Consider the following 11943-nt stretch of genomic DNA (forward strand, 5'->3'; position numbering starts at 1 on the left):
CGTCATGCTCGTTAACTTCTGCTGAGCGTAACTACGCCCAGATTGACAGAGAGGCCCTGAGGAAATCTACATGATACAAGGGGTTAATTTCAAGTGCTTGCTGGGTAAAAGTTTTCAGACTTGACACTGGGCAAGTGTCGATGTGTAACTAGAGCTATTGCACGTACTTAGATTACAGCCAAGAACAGATGTCTGCCCACTTAATGAGAATGTAGAAGTGAAACAATGGGTTCCTTTGAAGTAACCACTGACCTGACAACTCGTGACCGTAAGCAAACCTACCACCCCAATACATGATTAAGATTAAAGAGGACCTCCGGTTACACGATTCATGCCCTGTTATAGATTAACGGTTGACTTATGTGTCCAGGATCCTTCTGTCAATACGTCATAAGACCTGATGATTAATCTAATATGTATCCTGATAGAGGAACAAAGGAATGTCAATCAAACTTGTTTGTTACACTGTATAAATATGGAACGCGTACGCTGTATCATTGGAATAGTAGCCTCACCCCTTGAGTAGAGGTGCTGATTCCCCTTGCAAGAGAAAATAAAAGGCCTGTCCGTCTGACGAATCCAAGAGTGTATTGAGTCATTACCCAGAGCTAAGAAGTAAGGCACTTCTACAGCCCTCAGCCTAGTGTGGAGGGTGAAGAAGTTCAACCACTACCTGCACGGTCAAAAATTTACTCTACTAACCGATCATCAACCTCTTGTCTCCATTTTCAACCCTCAGAAGGGCGTACCGATAATGACAGCACAACGGCTGCAGAGGTGGTCCCTTTTCCTAGGGGCACACCAATATGACATCGAGTACAAAGGAACTAAACAGCATGGGAATGCTGATGGATTGTCACGCCTGCCGTTGCCGACGGTGGAAGAAGAAGACCTTGCAGTGGATCCAATGGAGTTATTCCACTCGACCATAGTCGAATGTCTCCCTGTGACGAATGCAAACATAGAAAAGGAAACACGGAATGACCCGACACTATCACGGGTCTATGATTTAACGGTGAAGGGATGGCCAGCACATGGCGAACCACTGCTGCCAGCATTCTCGCCGAGAAGAGAACAGCTGTCAGTGTGCAGAGGAACCTTGATGTGTGGATCCAGAGTAGTAATTCCACCTAAGTTGACGGATAGAGTGCTCAATGAGCTTCATGAGGGTCATCTGGGTGGGGTAAAAATGAAGAACTTAGCCAGAGCGTTTGTGTGGTGGCCGGGAATCGATAGAGAAATCGAAGAGATGACCAAGAGCTGTGCAGGATGCCAGAAGGTCCAAAACGCCCCACCACAAGCTCCTCTGCATCCATGGGAGTGGCCCTCATCTCCATGGCAAAGGGTGCACATTGATTTTGCTGGTCCCTTCATGGACTTGATGTTTTTAATTGCGGTGGATGCACATTCAAAGTGGCCAGAGGTAATAAAAATGTCCTCAACCACCACGGAAAAAACGATCACAGTTTTACGAACCATATTCGCCAGGAATGGGCTGCCTGAACAGATTTGCTCTGACAATGGACCACAGTTTGTGTCTGAAGAGTTCCGGAGGTTCTTAAAGAACAATGGTGTTAAGCATTACACATCTGCCCCATATCATCCAGCCACTAATGGATTGGCCGAGAGGTTTGTCCAAACATTCAAGAAAGCTATCAAGGCAATGTGTAATGAAGATATACCCCTACAACACAAGATGGACAACTTCTTGTTTGCCTACCGGAATGCGACACATGCGGTTACCAACCAAACTCCAGCCATGATGTTCTTCAATCGAAGACTACGATGCCGCTTGGATTTGGTTAAGCCAAACGTCCGAAGAGATGTGGAGAACAGGCAGTTTCAGAATATGAATGAAAGGCCGACCAGGAGTCTTAAGATAGGTCAACCAGTTTTGGCCCGGGACTGCCGCACTGAGAAATGGCAGCCAGGAACGATTTGTACACGGCAAGGACCTCTCATGTATACCATGGACGTTGGAGAGAGCATTGTAAGACACCACGCTGACCAGATTCTAGAGTCACTGGAAAACGTCAACTCCACACCACGATCTGATACACCTGGCAATGAAATCGACGTACCAATTGCAGCTACCGCAGAACCGGTGATATTGGAAGCAGATGAACCAAACAACGACATTGATCCCGACTCAACATTGCCAGAAGAACCTGATACCCCAAAGAGGCGTTATCCAGACAGAATCAGGAAGCCTCCTCAAAGACTGAACTTATAATTGCTTAAACTTAACCAATGTATCTAGCAACCGTAATTGTGATTGTAATTAGTTATCATTTAGTTGTTAAATGAATGTTATGTACTGTTTATCTAAAAGGGGAGGAATTGTTGTGTATGTACCTTTAAGAGAATAACTGGTCTCAGACTGCAGTACCGGCAGTGACCACCCCTGTATAAAAGGCGCTAGTGAGCCTCTGTTGTTTTCAGTTTCACTATTGACTTCCATCAGTAAAGACTTGTTTTGTTCAACTCCTGCTGTCCGTGTCTCAATCGTTCACGGACATAATATCAGTCACAAGGGAGTCGACTGTATATCAAGCTGCACTGGTGTACAAGTCACAGTTCTATATTTTATAAACAGACATAAAGATGCAACTTTTATGCTATTCCTCTTTCGCTAGCATATGCTATACAATGGTTTATCGTAAACTGTACCAGACTCTGAAGGGCCTGAGAAGAACTCCAGAAAGAAAGGCATAATCAGCAAGGAGGAAGTTGGAAGGGAGCCAGAACAGTAAAACATTATCAGTAATGTGAACAATACTCATTAAAGTCATTTTCCCCAGACAGTTTAAGGGGCAATGTGCTTATTACATTTTTGGGTCCATCTTCTTAACTCTAGACTTTTCAGCTCTAGCATTTTAAATCACTCTTACAGATGAGTCCCAAACAATGTTCCCTGTGAGCTGCGCTTTGGTTTGCGCGGCCTGTTTCTTTTAGTGCGCGGTCCCTTTAAATTTCCGTGCATGGCCGTATTTACAATGTAGAAGCCAGTGAGTAGCCTACGAGGGACCTTTCCCATTACTGCTCGGTTACGCTTAGAGGGAACATTGGTCCCAACCCTCCTGTGCTTCAAAAGTGTCTACAGTCACCCTACTGTCACAGTAATTGGTAGGTAATGTGCCCAGAATAACAACCAGAAAATCCTTATCTGTTAATTATTTATAAACTACTGTCTCCACACAATCTCTCTCCAGTCCGCAATAAAAGTGATAAAACATCACATCAGACCTCAGTCTAGTTTTAAACGATTAAACAAATGTATTAAAAAATGAAATCAGTATGTATCGTAAAAGTCTAACATCCACTTCCTCAAACTATTCCATGGATTTTCCCAGGTCCCACCCGCGCGGTGCGGGGGGACCCGGGAGATGGCGGGAAACCCGGAAGGTCGGGTTTCCCGGCACACTGTGGAGCACTCCTGCTCCTCCCGGCCCACAAGGATTGTTCCCCAAGGCTGAGACCGCCTCGCTGCAGCCACCGGGAATCCCGAGGCTCATCGGATCCCTAGCCGCCTACAGTAAAACCTGCAAAGCAGGTTAAAGTAGAGGCTACAGGCCTCATTATAATATTTGAATTGCCAACCCGCCTCTTGGCAGCAGGTTGGCAGGCTGCCCCCCTCATCCCACCTGAGTGAAACGTGAAAGTCGGCGGGCTGGAGGCTGGTTGGGGTCGGGGTTCACATTTTTGCAACTTCCACTTCCCCCCCCCGTGCCTCCAACCCACCCGCTCTTACCTCAGAAAATTCCGGCCCTTTTATTTTCTATACATACAGCTCTCCTTTGTGTGTTGTGGGAACCAACCAAATCTACCCGCTTCTTGGTGAAGATTTGCATTTGTTCAACTCAGCTCACTCAAAAGGATTCCTCTTGGTTCTATTCATGTTCAACATTTATGAAGAGTCATACATTGCAGAAGTAAGCCATTCGGCCCAGTGCCTGTACCAGCTCTCTAAAAAAGACTTATTGTCCATTAGTCCCACTTCCCTGTCCTTCTCCTATACTATTTTAAAGATTTCTTTCCAAATATCTATCTACTTCCCCATTAACAGCTATTATGGATTCTGCTTCCACCATTGTTTCTGGTATGGCATTCCATGTTGAACAACCCTCTGTGTAAAATAATTTCTTCTAATGGGCCTGATAACGCAGAGACAGGATCTGAGCAGGTAGCAGGTGACAAATGCACAACATCGTGGGACGTGTGGGAATGTCTGATTTCAACAGGGATGCCTCATTATCAGTTTACTTCCGGGTTTCGTGTCTCTACTGTGCGTGAGCGGGTGTGATGCAGACCCACGTGATGCGATTTCATCTCGACTAGTTAAAGTGACACTTCACCGATGCAATGGTGGAAGAGGTCTGGAGCTCAATGCATTGTGTTCTGTAAAGCACAAGTTGGGAGAGGGAATCAAGGAGGGCAAAGGTCCAGATTCAATGACACTTCCCAGGTCATACTGCTGGATGCAGTAAGGGTGAGGAAGGAGGTCCTCTTCTGTAGCAATGGAAAAAAAATCATGCTGCCACAACAAAGAAGGCATGGTTGGAGGTAGCCCAAGAGATGAGCAACAGGAGTGTGATCATGAGGACTTGGATGTAGTGCAGGAAATGTTTTAATGACCTAACCACATCAGGAAAGGTGAGCAAAGTTGCAGATTCCCCTACATCCTGTAATGCAGCCCTGCACCCCCTCCCCACTCTGTCTTGTCAAGTGTTCTCCATTCACATCACTCCTCACATCCACTTAAGTTTCAGCAGCACCATCGTTCCCTTTCTATGCACTTCCTCACCTCCCCCTTCCTATATCCACCACTGCTACCCACCCCAATCCTTAGATAATGTGATACCACCTCAGTCAGCTCCCCGATTTTTGCCTGATTGTCACCTTTATCGAATGCAATGCATCCATCGGATGCACACATGCCTTACAGACACACGTAGGTCTGTCATGCCCCCTTGCAGGAGAAAATAGAGCAAAATACAAGGGAGAAGGAGAGGGAGAGGACTGGAGGCAGACCCCCACAAATCGTGGTGCTCACAAATGCTGAACAAGAGGCTTTGGGCAGAAGCGGCATATCAGCGTTCCTGACCATCAGAGACAGAGAGATTGCTGTGTGATGAAATATTCCATTCATCACTGCCTGTGACTGTGGTTGGTTTCAGGTTTCCCCTCACCATTGTATTGCCTGTGACTGTGGTTGGTTTCAGGTTTCTCCTCACCATTGTATTGTATATTGGAATGTATGGAATGTGTTGTGTGTAGGGCTCCGCCCATACCTGGCCTCTATGTAAGCCAGCTCAGTCTGGCCTCATATCCAGTACTGCAGAGCTCCAGATGGAAGATACCTCTCTCCACTGCGTGTTATCTTCTAAGTTAATAAAAGCCTTGTTTTGTTCCACTAACATCGAGTCTCGGGATTATTGAGGCACATCAATTTTATTAACTTATTTTTCAACACAATGGATCAACTCCTGAAACCCGAACGTTTGGATTTGGATCAGCATGCTCCGGACGCATCAGCATGCTTCGGACACTGGTTTATGTGTATGGAATTCTTCCTGGACAATTCCGCAGCCGTCAAAGACGCTACGGACGCTGCGAGTATGAAACTCGGAATTCTGCGGAATTGGGTAAGCCACCGGGTTTACCCCCTCATCCAAGGCGCCGACATGTACCTGGCCGCCTGCGACATCTTAAAGGCGCATTACCAGCAGCCTACGAATGAGGTGTATGCTAGGCATCTGCTCGCCACTCGCGCACAGCGACCTGGGGAATCGGTGGAGGAGTTCCTAGGCACCCTGAAAATGCTTGGCAAAGACTGCAAGTGCTGAGATGTAAAAGCCGCAGTGTACACCGACGAGCTTGTTCGTGATGCCTTTATTACAGGCCTCAGCTCCACTTACATCCGGCAAAGACTGCTGGAAAAAATGGTATTGGACCTGAAACAGGCTGCGGACACCGCGCGATCCCTGGATGTGGCCCAGAGAAACTCGGACGCCTACTCTTCAGCCCGCGCCGTCCACGCCGCCACGTGTGCACCAAGGGCGCCGCCATCTTGGAAGGCACCTTCCCCGCCCGGCAGCCCGACACCGTCGGGGCCCCGCTCTCCCCCCAGAAGCCCTACGACAGCCGCGACGCGTCGGGGACCCAACTGCTACTTCTGCGGGCAGCCAAAGCACACCAGAAACCTGTGCCCGGCGAAAGGCACCACCTGCTTTAAGTGCGGTAAGAAGGGGCACTTCGGGAAGGTGTGCAGAGGGAACCCCGCCGGAAAACCAAAACCCGCCACCGCCGCGTGTGCGCCGTGGGAGCGGCCATCTTGGACGCCATCTTGCCCGACCTCGTGGGGTCCGCCATCTTGTGAGCAGACAGCGTGGACGCCATCTTGTCTCGATCAGGGCCCTACAGTGGCATCGGTCACAGTGGACCAGACCAGGCCCCACCCGCTATCCAAATCAATGGTGGACATCGAGGTAAACGGGTGCGGGGTTAAATGTTTAATTGACAGTGGAAGCACGGAGAGTTTTATCCACCCTGAACTGGCACAACAACTCTCCCTAAAGGTGGTCACTACTCGGGGTACCAGCTCTATGGCTGATAAAACCCAGACATCGACCATTCTGGGTTACTGCACGGTACAATTGTCCGTTAACGGGACTGTATACGATAATTTTAAAGTATTAATCATGAAGAATCTATGCGCGAGCGTGATCTTGGGCCTGGATTTCCAGTGCAACCACCAAAGCATCACGCTCAAGTACGGTGGGTCCCAGCCGCCCCTCACAGTGTGCGGCCTGGCTACCCTGAAGGTAAAGCCGCCTTCGCTATTCGCGAACCTTACCCCTAACTGCCGGCCAATAGCGACCAAAAGCAGGAGGTACAGCTGGGAGGACAGGCGGTTTATCGCGACCGAGGTAGACAGGCTCCTGAAAGAGCGCATTATTGAATGCAGCAATAGCCCGTGGCGCGCCCAAGTGGTGGTGGTAAGGGGTAGCGAGAAGAAACGGATGGTGATCGACTATAGCCAAACGATCAACAGGTACACCCAACTAGACGCCTACCCGCTACTCCGCATATCAGAAATGGTGAACCAAATCGCCCAATACCGGGTGTTCTCCACCATCGACCTCAGGTCAGCGTACCACCAGCTCCCTATCAGACCAGAGGACCGCCCGTACACCGCCTTCAAGGCGAACGGACGCCTCTACCAATTCCTCAGAGTCCCCTTTGGGGTGACGAATGGGGTCTCGGTCTTCCAGAGGGAGATGGATCGCATGGTCGATGACCACCACTTGCAGGCAACCTTCCCCTACCTCGACAACGTCACCATCTGCGGTCACAACCAGCAGGATCACGACTCGAACCTCGAGAGGTTCCTGAAAACCGCACAAAAACTCAACCTCACCTACAACGAGGACAAGTGCGTTTTCAACACCACGCGCCTCTGCATACTAGGCAGCGTGGTGGAGAATGGGGAAATCGGACCAGACCCCGACCGATTGCGCCCCCTACGGGAGCTGCCCCTGCCCAACACTCCCAAAGCCCTGAAAAGGTGCCTGGGGTTATTTTCTTATTATTCCCAATGGGTCCCCAACTACTCCGACAAAGCCCGCCCCCTCTTGAAAGCATCCTCTTTTCCGCTCTCTGCTGAGGCCCACGCCGCCTTCAAAAGCATTAAGCAGGATATTGAGCGGGCCACGCTACAGGCAGTGGACGAGAACACTCCATTTCAAGTGGAAAGTGATACGTCTGACTTTGCCTTGGCGGCCACCCTCAACCAGGCGGGGCGGCCCGTAGCTTTTTTCTCGAGGACCCTCCAAGGGCCCGAGATCAGACACTCCTCCGTGGAAAAGGAGGCCCAAGCCATCGTGGAGGCAGTGCGCCACTGGCGCCACTACCTAGCCGGCAAACGCTTCACCCTACTTACCGACCAGCGGTCGGTAGCGTTTATGTTCAATAATAAACAGAGGGGGAAGGTCAAAAATGATAAGATTCTTAGGTGGCGGATCGAGCTCTCCACCTTCGAGTATGACATCATTTACCGGCCAGGGGCCCTTAACGAATCCCCAGATGCCCTCTCACGAGGGATGTGTGCCAGCGCCACCGGGGATCGGCTACAGACCCTCCACAACGACCTCTGCCACCCAGGGGTCACGCGGCTGTTCCACTTCATAAAGTCCCGCAACTTACCCTACTCGATTGAGGAAGTTCGGTCTCTGACCAGGAACTGCCGCACTTGCGCTGAGTGCAAGCCTCGGTTCTACCACCCTGATAGAGCCCACTTAATCAAAGCTACACGGCCCTTTGAGCGGCTCAGCTTAGATTTCAAGGGCCCCTTCCCGTCCGTCGACCGCAATGTTTACTTCCTGAACATTGTGGACGAATACTCCCGGTTCCCATTCGCCTTCCTCTGCCCAGACATGACCAGCGCCACGGTCATTAAATGCCTCAACAGCCTGTTCTGCCTGTTCGGTATGCCGAGCTACATCCACACGGATAGGGGGGCGTCCTTCATGAGTGAAGAGCTACGCCAGTACATGCTGTCCAGGGGTATCGCCACGAGCCGTACCACCAGCTACAACCCCCGGGGTAACGGTCAAGTGGAGCGAGAGAACGGGACAGTATGGAAAGCAGTCACTCTAGCTCTAAGGACCAAGGGCCTCCCTATCTCCCGCTGGCAGGAAGTCCTCTCAGATGTGCTCCATTCGATACGGTCGCTATTGTGTACTGCCACTAATGCCACGCCTCATGAACGAATGTTTAGCTTTCCCCGGAAATCCACCTCAGGCGTATCCATGCCGTCATGGCTCTCCACCCCAGGTCCAGTATTCGTGCGAAGGCATGTGAGGGGCCATAAGACGGACCCTCTCGTGGAGCCAGTGCACCTACTCCACACCAACCCCCAATACGCGTATGTCCGGCACGCCGATGGAAGGGAGGACACCGTGTCAATAAAAGACGTCGCCCCAGCCGGTAACGACAACAACCACGGCAATAGCAGCAACAACGACCACAGCAACTCTTACCCACCCACTACTCTTTCATCACCCCCGGAAGAACATCGACCAACGGCACCCCCACCAACTACCCCTTCAACAACCCTGGCGGCACCCCCGGCAGAGACCCAGGAGGCCACCGGGGACACCCAGCCGACACCCGCGACACCACAACAGCCACGTCGGTCGCAGAGGACTACCAAACCCCCGAACAGACTAAATCTATAGAAGGGGTGAATGTGATGAAATATTCCATTCATCACTGCCTGTGACTGTGGTTGGTTTCAGGTTTCCCCTCACCATTGTATTGCCTGTGACTGTGGTTGGTTTCAGGTTTCTCCTCACCATTGTATTATATATTGGAATGTATGGAATGTGTTGTGTGTAGGGCTCCACCCATACCTGGCCTTTATGTAAGCCAGCTCAGTCTGGCTTCATATCCAGTACTGCAGAGCTCCAGATGGAAGATACCTCTCTCCACTGCGTGTTATCTTCTAAGTTAATAAAAGCCTTGTTTTGTTCCGCTAACATCGAGTCTCGGGATTATTGAGGCACATCATGCTGCAGGGTGGCAGAATAATTCTCTCCGACCCACACCTTCTACAAGACTAAGTCATCTTGACTTGAAGTCAAGTGAAATATGATTACCTTAATCATGCAGTTTTGCAACATTTTTACATTCCCATGACTAAATCATATCACAAAAGCAAAATACTACAGATGCTGGAAATCTGAAATAAAAACAGAAAATGCTGGAAATACTCAGCAGATTAGGCAGAATCTGTGGAGAGAGAAACAGAGTTAATGTTTCAGATCACTGACCTTACATCTCTAACATTTTTCCAGTACTGATGAAACAGGTTTTAAGCAAGTACAGAGGCAGGGAAAGAGGGAGGGGAGGAAAGAACAAAAGGGAAGGTCTGTGATAGAGTGGAAGGCAGGAGTGATGAAATGACAAAAGGGATGTTGCTACAAGGCAAAAGAGGATGGCAATGGGACAAGTAAAGAAACAAAAGATGGGTCCCATCTCTTCTCTCCTCCAGCACGAACACACAAAAAACAGCAGTCCTTGCTCAGAGATGACGAGGATTCCTCTCTGTAATAGAGCCACCTGGTGGACTATTGAAGTATATAATAATAAAGCCATATGCAGTACAGTTCTTACCGGAAGCCATATTGTGCTGTGTCTCAAGATAACACACTCAGAGGAACTGATTCCTTCTGAGGGTGCACCGTCACAGGACACGTGCTTACTGGGCACCAGTGCAGATACGAGCACTTAGGTGGGTTCTGTTAGACAGTTAGGTGGATTCTTACCTGGTGAATCACAGTTCACAAGTGAGCATGAGCAGAGAGTAGTGGTAGGGACAGCCGTGGTGAGTCCGCGTTGGGGGGCGTACTCTGCTCCAAGCTCTGCTCAGCTGGATAGAGATGCTGAACTCTGGGGGCCAACGATGAGAAGGAGAATGATAGAAGGTCAGCAGAAAATTTGTGAGGTACTGGTAGATGTGCCAGGCACACTGTCAACAATAGCACAGAGGATGGAGGAGTCCAGCTCAAGCATTTGTGGACTGATGGCCCAGGCCATTGTGAGGATGTCTTTCATAGATGGACTGGCCTCCTCCATGGAACATCAATCGCGATGCACTAATCAGTCCTTGCAGGCCCTGACCACACCTGTGCAAACTATGGACGCCAACATTTCTGCCAACAACAACTTATATTTATATAGTGCCTTCAACATAGTAAAACGTCCCAAGGTGCTTCACAGGAGTGTTATCAAACAAAATTTAATACTGAGCAACATAAGGAGATATTAGGGCAGATGAACGAAAACTTGGTCAAAGAGGTAAGTTTTAAGAAGCGTCTTAAAGAAGGAAAGAGAGGTAGAGAGGTGGAAATGTTTAGGGAGGGAATTTCAGAGCTGAGGGCCTTGGCAGCTGAAGGCACGGCCGACAATGGTGGAATGATTAAAATTGGGGATGCTCAAGAGGCCAGAATTGGAGGAGTGCCGAGATCTCGGAGGGGTGTAAGGCTGGAGGAGATTACAGAGATAGGGAGGGGTGAGGCCCTGGGGGATTTGAAAACAAGGATGAGAATTTTATAATCGAGGCTTTGCTTAACCGGGAGCCAATGTAGGTCAGTGAGCACAGGCGTGACTTGGTGTGAGTTAGGACACGGGTAGCAGAGTTTAGGATGAGTTCAAGTTTACGGAGGGCAGGCTGTTCTGATCCCGGCTCTGACTTCTGAGATGCTTACAACTGACGACCTCTAGGTGTTGGAGCCCCAAACAGGATGACAGATACCTTAGCTGAGGCCTTACAAGGCATCACTGATCTGTTCCAAGCTACTTCCCCGCAGAGAGGCGGGAGTGATGTGTCACTGGTCCGGGAGAGGGATGATGGCAAAAGGGAACATGGAATTGGGAACTCCGGTCAAAGTGCTCTCATGTCTCACCCATTACCCCCACTCCCCAGCCAGTACCTGACATGCTACCTCCTCTCCCAATGGCAGAGTCTGCCTCTGAACAGGTTCAGGTGGAGCAGTCCTTTGTGAGGCCCTCAAGTGCTCCAACACCCAGAGGTCGTCGACTGTGAGCATCTCAGAAGTCAGAGCAGGGATCAGAACAGCCCGCCTCCGCCTCTGCTGAAGCCACAGGGGTTGCACCACGTAGGAGCAGCAGGGAAAGGAAGAAAAAAGCTTTGTAGTTCACCGAGGTTATGCACATGAGTGTTTATGAAAATGTTGTGTTAGTAAGTTAATTATTCACATAAAATTTATTAATTTGCATCACTTTCCCGTGTTCACCAGAATCGCAACTCGGGTTTTCAGTTGCTTGGTGATGAATGGGAAGACATGAATTAACTGAGACCAATTGGTGTATGTGCAATGGGTGGATAATTGCTTACAGGACTGCTTTGTACCAATGGGA

General features: G+C 49.6%; 1 pseudogene; it reads left to right on the plus strand.

The window, feature by feature from the left end:
* Positions 1-225: 225 nt before the first annotated feature.
* Positions 226-11719, plus strand: LOC147114132 (uncharacterized; annotated as a pseudogene).
* Positions 11720-11943: the final 224 nt, after the last annotated feature.

The sequence above is a fragment of the Somniosus microcephalus genome, chromosome 8 (genome assembly GCF_052327205.1).
Source record: "Somniosus microcephalus isolate GS21.2 chromosome 8, FLI_Smic_1.0, whole genome shotgun sequence".
In the NCBI taxonomy this organism is placed as follows: domain Eukaryota; kingdom Metazoa; phylum Chordata; class Chondrichthyes; order Squaliformes; family Somniosidae; genus Somniosus; species Somniosus microcephalus.